Raw genomic sequence first — 12,741 nt, forward strand, 5'->3', positions numbered from 1 at the left:
TTTTTGTCCAGGCCATTTCTCCTAAAGTATAAAAGCTATGGACTTGAAACTTCATAGGATGATAGATCTCATTAAGAAGAAGTGCAGTGCACAAGAACTGGTACTCTGCATTTCTTATTTTTTGAGTTATTGCCCTTTGTTAATTTTCATACTTTATTTTTGTCCGGGCCATTTCTCCTAAAGTATAAAAGCTATGGACATGAAACTTCATAGGATGATAGATCTCATTAAGAAGAAGTGCAGTGCCCAAGAACTGGTACTCTGCATTTCTTATTTTTTGAGTTATTGCCCTTGTTAATTTTGAAACTTTATTTTCATCCAGGCCATTTCTCATAAATTATAAAAGCTTTAGACTTGAAACTTAATAGGATGATAGATCTTATTGATAAGAAGTGCAGTGCACAGAAACTGCTGCTCTGCATTTCATATTTTTTGAGTTATTGCCCTTTGTTGATTTTCAAATTTCACTTTTGTCCTGGCCATTTCTCCTAAACTATATTGTTCACAAGGCGACACATCCGACTCGCGGAGTTCTAGTTTGAAAATTGGGATGAATCTCATTACAGTAGGGCGAGTATGTTGCATTATAGAACTGCAAATTATGTGAGAAAAGATGTGTAAAGAGCTGGCAAGCCCAATAAGTAGAGCTGTTGTTCACTTGGTTGACTTGCAATTTAAAACAATTTTTCTACAAAAAGAACAAATTTAAGGAACTACAAAACAATAAACAGTGTTTGTACTTAAACTAAACTGGTCAAAGGGAAATAGCTATGATAGTTTAAACTAGTCTTAATGCTGAATATTTTTCCTTGGTTACACAATTCTGATCTCATGTCATTGTTATGTTTAAGTTTACCCTTTGTTGCATTTCTTAAGTTATTCATGACGCTTGTTTCCACTTGTATGCAAAATGAATATTACATATGTCATGAATTTGGCAAAATAATGCTTCTTGTTTGACTAAGAATTTTTTATACACATGTTTGAAAAACGGGTCATATTATAGTTTCCCCCAAGGCAGACTGGGCAGGCCGCATCTGATTTTTCTCCGGAGCATATCTCCTACACACATGGAGCAATTTTGATGAAACTTCATAGAAATGTTCATCACTAGGAATAGCAGGTTGTGCGCATGAATCAGGTCTCTAGGTCAAAGGTCACACTTAGAGGTCATTGAAAAACGCTTGTCTGGAGCAAAACTTTTACATGCATAAAGGGATTTCAATATAACTTGGCACAAATGATCACCATTGTAAGGCGGAGTGTCGCGTTCAAAATTCAGGTCCCTGCCGTCAAGGTCACAAATAGGGTCAATGATCATATAAAAATATGAAAATGTGTATTCGGACCATTAAGTCATCATTTATTGAGGGATTAAAACACAATTGGTCATTATTATGACTACTGGTGTGAAACATGTGATTTGGGTTAATATTTGTAAGGTCAAGGTAAAGATGAATGTCAAGGTCACTAAAGATGATAAAATATAAAGATTTTATCCAGAACATATCTCTAACATATGTAGAGGGATTCTAATGAAAATTCTTTGAAATGTTCACCACTATGAGAAGCAGTGTCATGTGCATGAACTACGTCTCTAGGTTAAAGGTCAGGGTCACACTTAGAGGTCATTGAAAAATGCTTGTCCAGAGCAAAACTTTTACATGCGTAGGGGGATTTCAAAATAACTTGGCACAAATGTTTATCATTGTGAGATGTGCAAAATTCAGGTCCTTGCAGCCAAGGTCAATATCACACATAGGGGTCAAAGTTCAGATGAAAATGTGTATTCGGACCATTTAGTCATCATTCATGAACCAGGTCTCTAGGTTAAAGGTTAAGGTCACATCAATGTTTGTTCAGAGCCGAACTTCTACATTCATCGAGGGATTTTAATGTTACTTGGCACAAATGTTCACCATTGTGAGGCTTATTGTGTACATAATCCTAGTCCAAGCTACCAAAGTCAAGGTCACATAGAGAAGTCAAAGTTTGTTTACGGGGATAATTTAGTCATTCATTTATTGATGGATTGTAACCAATGATAACTGTCATGACTGCAAGTGTGACACATGTAATTTTGGTTAATATTTGCAAGGTCAAGGTCACTAGAGATGATAAAATATCCAGATATTTTCCAGATATTGCCCAGAGCATATCTCCTATATGCATATCTATAATGCTCATATCTCTGTCAAAAGTTTTGTGACGGGCGTATTTTGCCACAATGTTGCCCTTGTTTTTAGCTCGACTATTCAAAGAATATGAGAGCTATTGTAGTCGCCCCGGCGTCGGCGTCAGCGTCCGCGTCGGCGTCTGCGTTGGTTAAAGTTTTTTGTAAAGTCAAATATCTCAATTATTACTTGAGATATTCAATTGAAACTTACAATACTTATTTATAGTAACAAGGTACATCAGCTTGACAAGTTGGATAACTCTGCCTACAATATTGACAGAATTATGCCCCTTTTTAACTTAGAAATTTTGGTTAAAGTTTTTTTGTAAAGTCAAATATCTCAATTATTGCTTGAGATATTCAATTTAAACTTACAATATTTATTTATAGTAACAAGGTACATCAGATTGACAAGTTGGATAACTCTGCCTACCATATTGACAGAATTATGCCCCTTTTTAACTTAGAAATTTTGGTTAAAGTTTTTTGTAAAATCAAATATCTCAATTATTGCTTGAGATATTCAATTGAAACTTACAATACTTATTTATAGTAACAAGGTACATCAGATTGACAAGTTGGATAACTCTGCCTACAAAATTTGACAGAATTATGCCCCTTTTTAACTTAGAAATTTTGGTTAAAGTTTTTTTGTAAAATCAAATATCTCAATTATTGCTTGAGATATTCAATTGAAACTAACAATACTTATTTATAGTAACAATGTACATCAGATTGACTAGTTGGATAACTCTGCCTACCATATTGACAGAATTATGCCCCTTTGGAACTTCGAAATGTTGGTTAAAGTTTTTTTGTAAAGTCAAATATCTCAATTATTGCTTGAGATATTCAATTGAAATTTAAAATTCTTATTTATAATAACAATGTTCATCAGTTTGCAAAATTGCATAACTCTGTCTGCAATATTTGCAGAATTATTTGCTCCTTTGAAACAGAAATTTTGGTTAAAGGTTAAAAATCTTCAAAGATATTTACTTGAAATTTTACACATGCACTTAGGGTCATAATTGGAGGGGCATAATTGTATGTCACTGACCAATTTCCATAACTCTATCTTGCATTAAGGCTGATTCATATCCCCTTTTCTACTTAGTCTCTTGGTTAATGTTTACATGCAAGTTTTACATATCTCAATAACTATTAAAGATATTTATTTAAAACTTCACATATGCATTTAGGGTCATAATTGTAGGTCACTGACAAAGATCCATAATTCTATCTTGCATTTAGGCTGATTTTTCTCCCCTTTTTCAACTTAGAAATTCATGGTAAAGTTTTGCTTGTAAGCTGTTATCTCAATAACTACTGAAGGGTTTGTGCCTTTTTTGGGACAATTTTATGCATTCATAATAATAAAGCAGTGATTTACTTGATAAAACATCTTAATAACAAGCTTTTGTACCTTTTCTGTCAAATTTATGTATTCATAGGTAATTAGTATTATTATACTCAATAAAAAACCCTCGTGACATTACCTTCCAAATAGTCAAGCCAATTCTGTATAATTAGACTCTCTCTAAGACCTATAACATGAATTTATAAAAAAAAATTAGCCCTTTTGTGAACTTAAAAAATTTAACATTATCAAGGCTCTTTTACTATCAAGCACTTAGAATAGTCGAGCGTGCTGTCCTACAGACAGCTCTTGTTGAGTAAAATTGTACTATGTACTATTAAGTATTTTGGGCATTGTTTAGAAGTATGGAATCATTTTTGTGCCCTTGTACTTTTTTCTAAGTAACACAATGCTTGAAAACAACTGAAACTTGAATAACTCTGTCAAGAATTTTGATATATTTATAATGTGATTTTGATGTACACATTTTCAAAGACATACTGTCCACTATAAAGTTCTGAGAGTTGTAACTTGTCCAGAATGCTGTTTTATAATATGGGCATTTTTATATGATTGTTGATTGCTAGATTGAAAGTTTACATTACTAATACTATACCTAAACATTTATTTCCATCTTTATTTCAGATGTGGTTTTATATTTATACTCCAATTTTTACATGGTATGCGTTCAATACAGATTATGTTCAAGTGAACTTTGTTTATCCTTATCTGAAGGTAAGAGATTATCATTATTATATGAAACTTTTTTGTCTTTATTGTGTATGCTTGATACTATTTTTTTATTTTTTTAGCTCACCTGTCACAAAGTGACAGGGTGAGCTTTTGTGATCGCTTTTCGTCCGGCGTCCGTCCGGCGTCCGACCGTCCATAAACTTTTGCTTTAAATGACATCTCCTCATAAACCACTGAGCCAATTTCATCCAAACTTCACAGGAATGTTCCTTTGGTGGTCACCTTTAAAAATTGTTCAAAGAATTTAATTCCATGCAGAACTCTGGTTGCCATGGCAACCGAAAGAAAAATCTTTAAATATCTTCTTTTAAACAACCCTAAGAGGTAGAGCTTAGAAATTTGGCATGAAACATCTTCTAGTGAGTGTCTACCAAGTTTGTTCAAATAAAAGCCCTGGGGTCAAAATTGGCCCCGCCCCAGGGAGTCATTGATTTTCCCTATATGCATATAGTAAAAACTTAAAAAATATTCTTTTAAAGAACCCAAAGAGCTAGAGCTAAGATATTTGGCATGAAACATCATCTAGTGAGTGTCTACCATGTTTGTTCAAATAAAAGCCCTGGGGTCAAAATTGGCCCCGCCCCGGGGGGTCATTGATTTTCCCTATATGCATATAGTAAAAACTTAAAAAATCTTCTTTTAAAGAACACAAAGAGCTGTAGCTAAGACAATTGGCATGAAACATCTTCTAGTGAGTGTCTACCAAGTTTGTTCAAATAAAATCCCTGGGGTCAAAATTGGCCCCGCCCCGGGGGGTCATTGATTTTCCCTTTATGCATATAGTAAAAACTTAAAAAATCTTCTTTTAAAGAACCTTAAGAGCTAGAGCTTAGATATTTGGCATGAAACATCTTCTAGTGAATGTCTACCAAGTTTGTTCAAATAAAAGCCCTTGGGTCAAAATTGGCCCCGCCCCAGGGGGTCATTAATTTTCCCTATATGCATATAGTAAAAACTTAAAAAATCTTTTTTTAAAGAACCCAAAGAGCTAGAGCTAAGATATTTAGCATGAAACATCTTCTAATGAGTGTCTACCAAGTTTGTTCAAATAAAATCCCTGGGGTCAAAATTGGCTCTGCCCCAGGGGGTCATAGATTTTCCCTATATGCATATAGTAAAAACTTAAAAAATCTTCTTTTAAAGAACCCAAAGAGCTAGAGCTAAGATATTTGGCATGAAACATCTTCTAGTGAGTGTCTACCAAGTTTGTTTAAATAAAAGCCCTGGGGTCAAAATTGGCCCCGCCCCGGGGGGTCATTGATTTTCCCTATATGCATATAGTAAAAACTTAAAAAATCTTCTTTTAAAGAACCCAAAGAGCTAGAGCTTAGATATTTAGCATGAAACATCTTCTAGTGAGTGTCTACCAAGTTTGTTCAAATAAAAGCCCTGGGGTCAAAATTGGACCCCGCCCCAGGAGGTCATTGATTTTCCCTATATGCATATAGTAAAAACTTAAAAAATCTTTTTTTAAAAGAACCCAAAGAGCTAGAGCTAAGATATTTAGCATGAAACATCTTCTAATGAGTGTCTACCAAGTTTGTTCAAATAAAAGCCCTGGGGTCAAAATTGGTCCCGCCCCAGGGGTCATTGATTTTCCCTATATGCATATAGTAAAAACTTAAAAAATCATCTTTTAAAGAACTCAAAGAGCTAGAGCTAAGATATTTAGCATGAAACATGTTCTAATAGGTGTCTACCAAGTATGTTCAAATAAAAGCCCTGGGGTCAAAACTGGCCCCGCCCCGGGGGGTCATTGATTTTCCTTATATGTGTATAGCAAAAACCTTAAAAATCTTCTTTGAAAAAACCCAATGAGCTAGAACTTAGATGTTTAGCATGAAACATCTTCTTATGGGTGTCTACCAAGTCTGTTCAAATAAAAGCCCTTGGGTAAAAATTGGCCCGGGGGGGGGGGGCTATATACAGGTGAGCGACCTCAGGGCCATATTGGCCCTCTTGTTTATTATTTTTTTTTGTATAAAAAATGTTTCTCTATAAATATCACTCTGGAAACAATTATTTTATGATTATCTAATCCACAAAGTTTTCAACCTTCAATGTTTCGAGGGGTTAAACACCTCTTTATCCCTAAAACGTTGGGAGGTTGAAAGATCTGTAAATATCCTTTGGCTTGGTATGTGACGTTAATGTTGTTAACCCAAGTACAGAATGTTCTGAACTCTTCTGGGATGATAGTCTAGGTGTAAGATTGTGTTTGATGAGTTGATTAACAATGTCACACATGCTGCCATATGATATGTCTTTTATTATGTTATACCAAGAAAATTCTGTCTTAGAATGCACAATTTTAGCTTCATTTTTATGCATCAACCATGATAATTGCAAGGGGGCATATAGTGTTTTACGCCTGGCTGTATGTCTGTCAGTCTGAGTTTTGTGTGTGTGTTTAAACTCAATCATGTATATAGAGATTTTGAAATGACTTGGCATAAATGTGTCGCATGATGTGATGATGTGTCTTACAAATGAACTAGACCACTGTCTCCAAGATCAAGGTCACACTTACAGATCAAAGGTCAGCAGATAGAAAATCCTTTTTCGGCTTACAACTCTGTCGTGCATCAAGAGATTATAAAATAACTTGTCACAAATGTTAAGCACGATGAGACAGTATGTCTTGTGAAAGACAAAGACCTGTAGCACCAAGGTCAAGGTCATATTTAGAGGTCAAGGGTCAGCAGTTAGAAAATGTTGTCCGGTCCATAACTCAGTCATGTATCAAGAGATTTTGAAATGGATTTAATGTATAAGTGGAATGTTTGCGATTATTGCTAGTTGAAATTATTCGCAAAATTTGATCACGCAAAAATTATTTCTGTTTAGGCAAACTTTCTTCTATCATTTGAAAACAGGATTTTATACAGTATTTTACATCAATAAGTTTGACTGTTCATGTACTGAGATTAGTATTTCGCATTGCTTGTTTCTTTAAGTTTGGACTTAACAAATCACAAATGTTTAAATAATACAGTATAATTATGTGTTCATAACACTATAGGTTATTCATATAACAAAAGAGTGTTTCAAAATATGACAAAGAAATGTGTGATCAGCTCCTTTGTCAAACAATGTGTATTTCAAACAATTATATAAATTATAAAGTATTGAACAACTGAATAGAAGGATTACAATAACGGCATATTCTTACAAGTACCTGCTTTATTATTGATATCAGAAAAACAGTATTATATTCAAGAAATCATATTTTCGCAAATATTTCCGCATGCAAAAACTTTTTGACAGTCGCAAAATTTCTGTGGCGCATAAATATCCACTTATACAGTAACTCACTTCAATGTTGGAGCTGTACCTTTAGAAAATCAGAAATCATGATCACAAGTAGTAAAATTATTATCACTTTTTTTTTGGCCATTCTTACATTTTTCATTCATAATTGTTTATTAATCAGTGTGAGGAGATGAATTAGCTGTCTCAAAGTGCAGTACAAAAAGTTGATTAAATTATTCCAGTGCCTTGTCCTGTATATACCACAATACAGTATTTAATGATGTGCTCCAACACCTTTTTTAGTCTCACGCATTTGAAATAACTTGTTACAAATGTTAAGCATGATGATACAGTGTTCTATACATAATACCTAGACCCCTAGTTCCAAGGTTGCTTTTAGAGGTCTAAGGTCAGTAGTTGTTTGACCCCTTTTTCTGCTGTGCATCAAGAGAATTTGAAATCACTTGCTTGATTTATATTGGAAGATTTAAAACAATCATATACCAAGTATTTATTATGAAAGATTTTAACTGTTGTCTACACTAGGAAATATTTTGATAATATGAATGAAATGATATTAAACATAAAAAAGGTGTGCTAGGAGGTCAACAATTGACGATACATGTGTACAATTTATGTTTCTTATTTCAATAATTCATTTCGTTTTTTGATTTCAGAGAACAAATTATGGACTTTACAAGAAACTTGCTTTGGCTGATGAGGTAAATTATGTTAGTTATAACAAAAGATAAACATGAATACAAAAACATATCATGATAAGTTACTGTAAAGAAAAAAATATAATATCTAAACTATTTCTCTTAGTTAAAATAATAAATCTCAGAAGATGATTGATTGCTACATCTATATAATTATATTAAATAATATTATGTTTATGTTTGTTTAATTGGGTTTTACGTCACACTGACACAGTATAGGTCATATGCAACATTCCAGTTTTACTGGTTGAGGAAGACTTCAGATGCCCCTCCATGCATTATTTCAGGCACAAAAGGGCACCTAAGTAGAACCACCGATGTTCTGTAAGCTAGCTGGATAACTTCCTCACATGAAAGAATCCAAAGTTCATGCCAGGACTTGAACCCACAGCAGTGAGGGGCAAGTGGCTTTAACCACTCGGGCCATGGACGCCCCCAATAATTATTATGTATATACAATCATGTAGGATGACTTGACATCTTTTTAGTCCATACCACACTATATATCTCTATTGACTTGTTCATCTTTAAGTCTGCATAAAGCTATTATTTTTAGGAAAAATCTTCAAAATACCTTCCTACTGAATAGCAAACAGTGCAAGCCATGATCAGACAGCACAGGAACACTGAGTTTAAAGTGACATATAAGTATGATATGTGGACTGAAATATTGTAAGAAATAGAAACTCTATCATAATTAATAACTTCTGTTTTATTTTTTAGGATGATGATGATGACAAATCTTCAAGCCATGTTGAGAGATGATACTGATCTGTGATTGTCATGTGGTTTTTTTTTGTTGAGAAAGTATTCAGTAATATCATTCTGCTGTGTTGAAAACAAAAAATGTCTCAGAAAAATGAATAGTAAATTTAAAAGACATTGTTGAGATAGGATGGTACCTCTGATAATGTGATATTTTTTATATTGTGTAAATGTCTTGTCATCTTGCTTTTTAATATTATATCACTAGTATTCAATTGATTTGCTTGTATATAATACTTAAACATGTACATATGAAAATGTATAAAAGATGGCATATTGTTTCACATGAAAATAAAATTGTTGACAAATAATAGTTATTACTTTTGAATGATACTTCTCACAGGCGTGTAAACACATTATTAAATGATGCATATGTACAGTATAGTTGTATAGCAGAGTATAAACAGTTAAAAACTTATTTAACTTTTAAGCTCACCTGACCTAGCTCAGCGTGAGCTTTTAGGATTATTGAATGTCTGTTGTCCATCCACATTTGTTTGTTTTAACATTCTAGTGGTCACATTTTTGTCACAATCATCATCAAACTTTGTCAGGATGCTTGTCTAGGTAATTGCTTGGATGAGTTTGAACATGGGTCACTCGGATGAAAACCTAGGTCACAGGAGCTAAAAATAGAAAAAATCTTGTTAACACTCTTCTGGCTCCTATTTTGATCCAGGAAATTGGTCTGGAATTTCTAGGTCAAGTTTGAATATGGATCACCTGGGGTCAAAAGCTAGGTCACACCGCCCAAAGATGGAAAAATAACTTGTTAACACTCTAGTGGTCACATTTTTGACTCAATTGTCATGAAACTTGGTCAGGATGCTTGTCTTGGTAATTGCTCGGATGAGTTTGATGGGTCAGGTGAGCAGTCTAGGGCCATTTTGGCCCTCTTGTCACTTTTTTTCCAGATATTTATACTTTACAACAGCAGGTGTTAAGTGCTGTGTGGCAGCCGTAAAAAGTTGCCATGTACTTCACTGCAGTGTTGGTATATTTTTCTTGTTCTTTGGGACCATTGAGTCAAGCACTATTTAGTGTTGAAAATTGAGTACGGCTCAAGCTGGTGCTAGGGTGCATGAGGGATGTTGCATTTGTTAGCTCACCTGTCACAAAGTGACAGGGTGAGCTTTTGTGATCGCGTTTCGTCCGTCGTCCGTCCGTAAACTTTTACTTTAAATGACATCTCCTCATAAACCACTAAGCCAATTTCATCCAAACTTCACAGGAATGTTCCTTTGGTGGTCACCTTTAAAAATTGTTCAAAGAATTTAATTCCATGCAGAACTCTGGTTGCCATGGCAACCAAAAGAAAAAACTTTAAATATCTTCTTTTAAAAAACCCTAAGAGCTAGAGCTTAGATATTTGGCATGAAACATCTTCCAATAAGTGTCTACCAAGTTTTTTCAAATAAAAGCCCTGGGGTCAAAATTGGCCCAGCCCCAGGGGGTCATTGATTTTCCCTGTATGCATATAGTAAAAACTTAAAAAATCTTCTTTTAAAGAACCCATAGAGCTAGAGCTAAGATATTTAGCATGAAACACTTCTAATGAGTGTCTACCAAGTTTGTTCAAATAAAAGCCCTGGGGTCAAAATTGGCCCCGTCCCAGGTGTCTTTGATTTTCCTTATATGTGTATAGCAAAAACTTAAAAGTCTTCTTTGAAAAAACGCAAATAGCTAGAGTTTAGATATTAAGCATGAAACATCTTCTAGTAAGTGTCTACAAAGTTTGTTCAAATAAAAGCCTTGGGGTCAAAACTGGCCTGCCCCAGGGATGTCATTGATTTTAACTATATGTGTATAGTAAAAACTTAAAAAATCTTCTTTTAAAAAACCCAATGAGCTAGAGCTTAGATGTTTAGCATGAAACATCTTCTAATGGGTGTCTGCCAAGTTTGTTCAAATAAAAGCCCTTGGGTTTAAACTGGCCCCGCTCCGGGGGCCTATATACAGGTGAGCGACTTCAGGGCCATCATGGCCCTCTTGTTTCATTATTCCTGAAGTACAGGCTCAATCAAATGGAATCTGCAATATTTATGTAATTTTGCTGTTTTTAATGCTTCCAAGGGATCACTTTTTCCAGTTTTATATAACAATCAACCATTCCTACAGGGTCATATAACAGTCAACCTTCCAAATTCATAAAAATGTGGGATTTTGTTTTGTTTGATTTAATCAGAAAATAATTCATAAAGTTGATTTGATATAGATAATATAAAGATCACAACTGTCCTATGAATATCGATGTTACAACTTGCAGTGTTGTAATTGAATAAGTGTAAATTAGTATTGGTGATATTTTATTAACAATGTATCTGGAAATCCCTTTACTTAATGAATTTTTTATTGTACAAGGTGCTTGGTTGGATATATATATATATGGATTTTTTTTTCTGAATAAGTTGATTATAACATTAGATCATAGAGACAGATTTGTGAGGCTTCAGAATTGTTGTATTAAACTGGCATCCTAATAATGTAAATAAATTTTAAGAATTATAAAGTCTGATATGTCCTGTATATCACTATGTAAACAAGAAGTAAAGTTTTTCTTAACTTTCCTGATCTCAGTAGAAATCTTTTCATTATTTAAAAAAAAAAACACATACTGATGAGGGGAAATATTGTATTGTCCATGAAATAACAAAATTATGGTCTAAAAACATACTCAAAAATCGTACATGAAAAATAAAAAGGGGTCCTTTTTAATTTACTGACTAATTATGTAATATAAAATGGAAAAAGCTGTTGTTCATTAGAAAAATTCTACTGTAAAATATGTATGACTGTAGAATTTTTAAGAATTTGCCCTTTCTTTAAAGTCCCATTATAATAAAAAAATGCTTATATTTTCATTTCTGAAAAGGTTATTAATTTAAGTGTCCTGTTATTGGTTCCTAAAGTTACTCATTTGCCAATTACTGAACTCATCCTTTGGTTCTTTAGCTTTTGGAAATTATTACTGTTATAGTGATTTGATGTGGAAGTCAAAATACTGCTTTGTTTACATTTTACTTCTATGATAAATAATTTCGCATTCAGTGCCCCTTTCTTCATTAGGTTAACATCAAATATACTTTATAACCATTTTTCACATGATGAAACTGATGATTGCTCCTATAGAAGGCAAACATATTAATTTCTGAGGCACAATATGCCTTTGAAATATTGCAATTTGTTTAATTCTTAAGAATTGTATTATATAGCCTTGCATTCTTTCCATTTGATGGTGTATGTAAAAAAAACTTTTGTATTGATTAGATAACTTATATTTCTGTGCAGTATTTGATGAAGATGTCAATATTATTTAAGTATAATTATCCCAATTACCTGTAACACAAGAACAAGTATATCATAACTGATAAATGTGATAGATTATCAGGCATTTTAGTGAAACATTTAAAATTCTTGTGCTCAAACCCCCTGCCCCTCCCTAGCCCCGCCCTGCCCTCCTCCCCAGCCCCACCCCCCCCCCCCAAAAAAAAAATATGTCGCAACTACTAAGTATCATTAGAGAATTTCACTGTTTAGCTTATTTAACAGAGAATATTACTAATTGTAAATATCTCCGTGGACAGGTTGTTGCTTATAAAATGAGTCTCTTGCACCTTGTCACAACTTTAGTAACTCTTTGACCCTTTAACGATGTATGGAGGAGAAATAGAGTAAAGCAGGAAAGTCATCTACACATTAACCTAACCATGTCGCAA

The sequence above is a fragment of the Ruditapes philippinarum genome, unplaced genomic scaffold (genome assembly GCF_026571515.1).
Source record: "Ruditapes philippinarum isolate M1 unplaced genomic scaffold, ASM2657151v2 ctg667_1_1_1_1, whole genome shotgun sequence".
Taxonomy (NCBI): domain Eukaryota; kingdom Metazoa; phylum Mollusca; class Bivalvia; order Venerida; family Veneridae; genus Ruditapes; species Ruditapes philippinarum.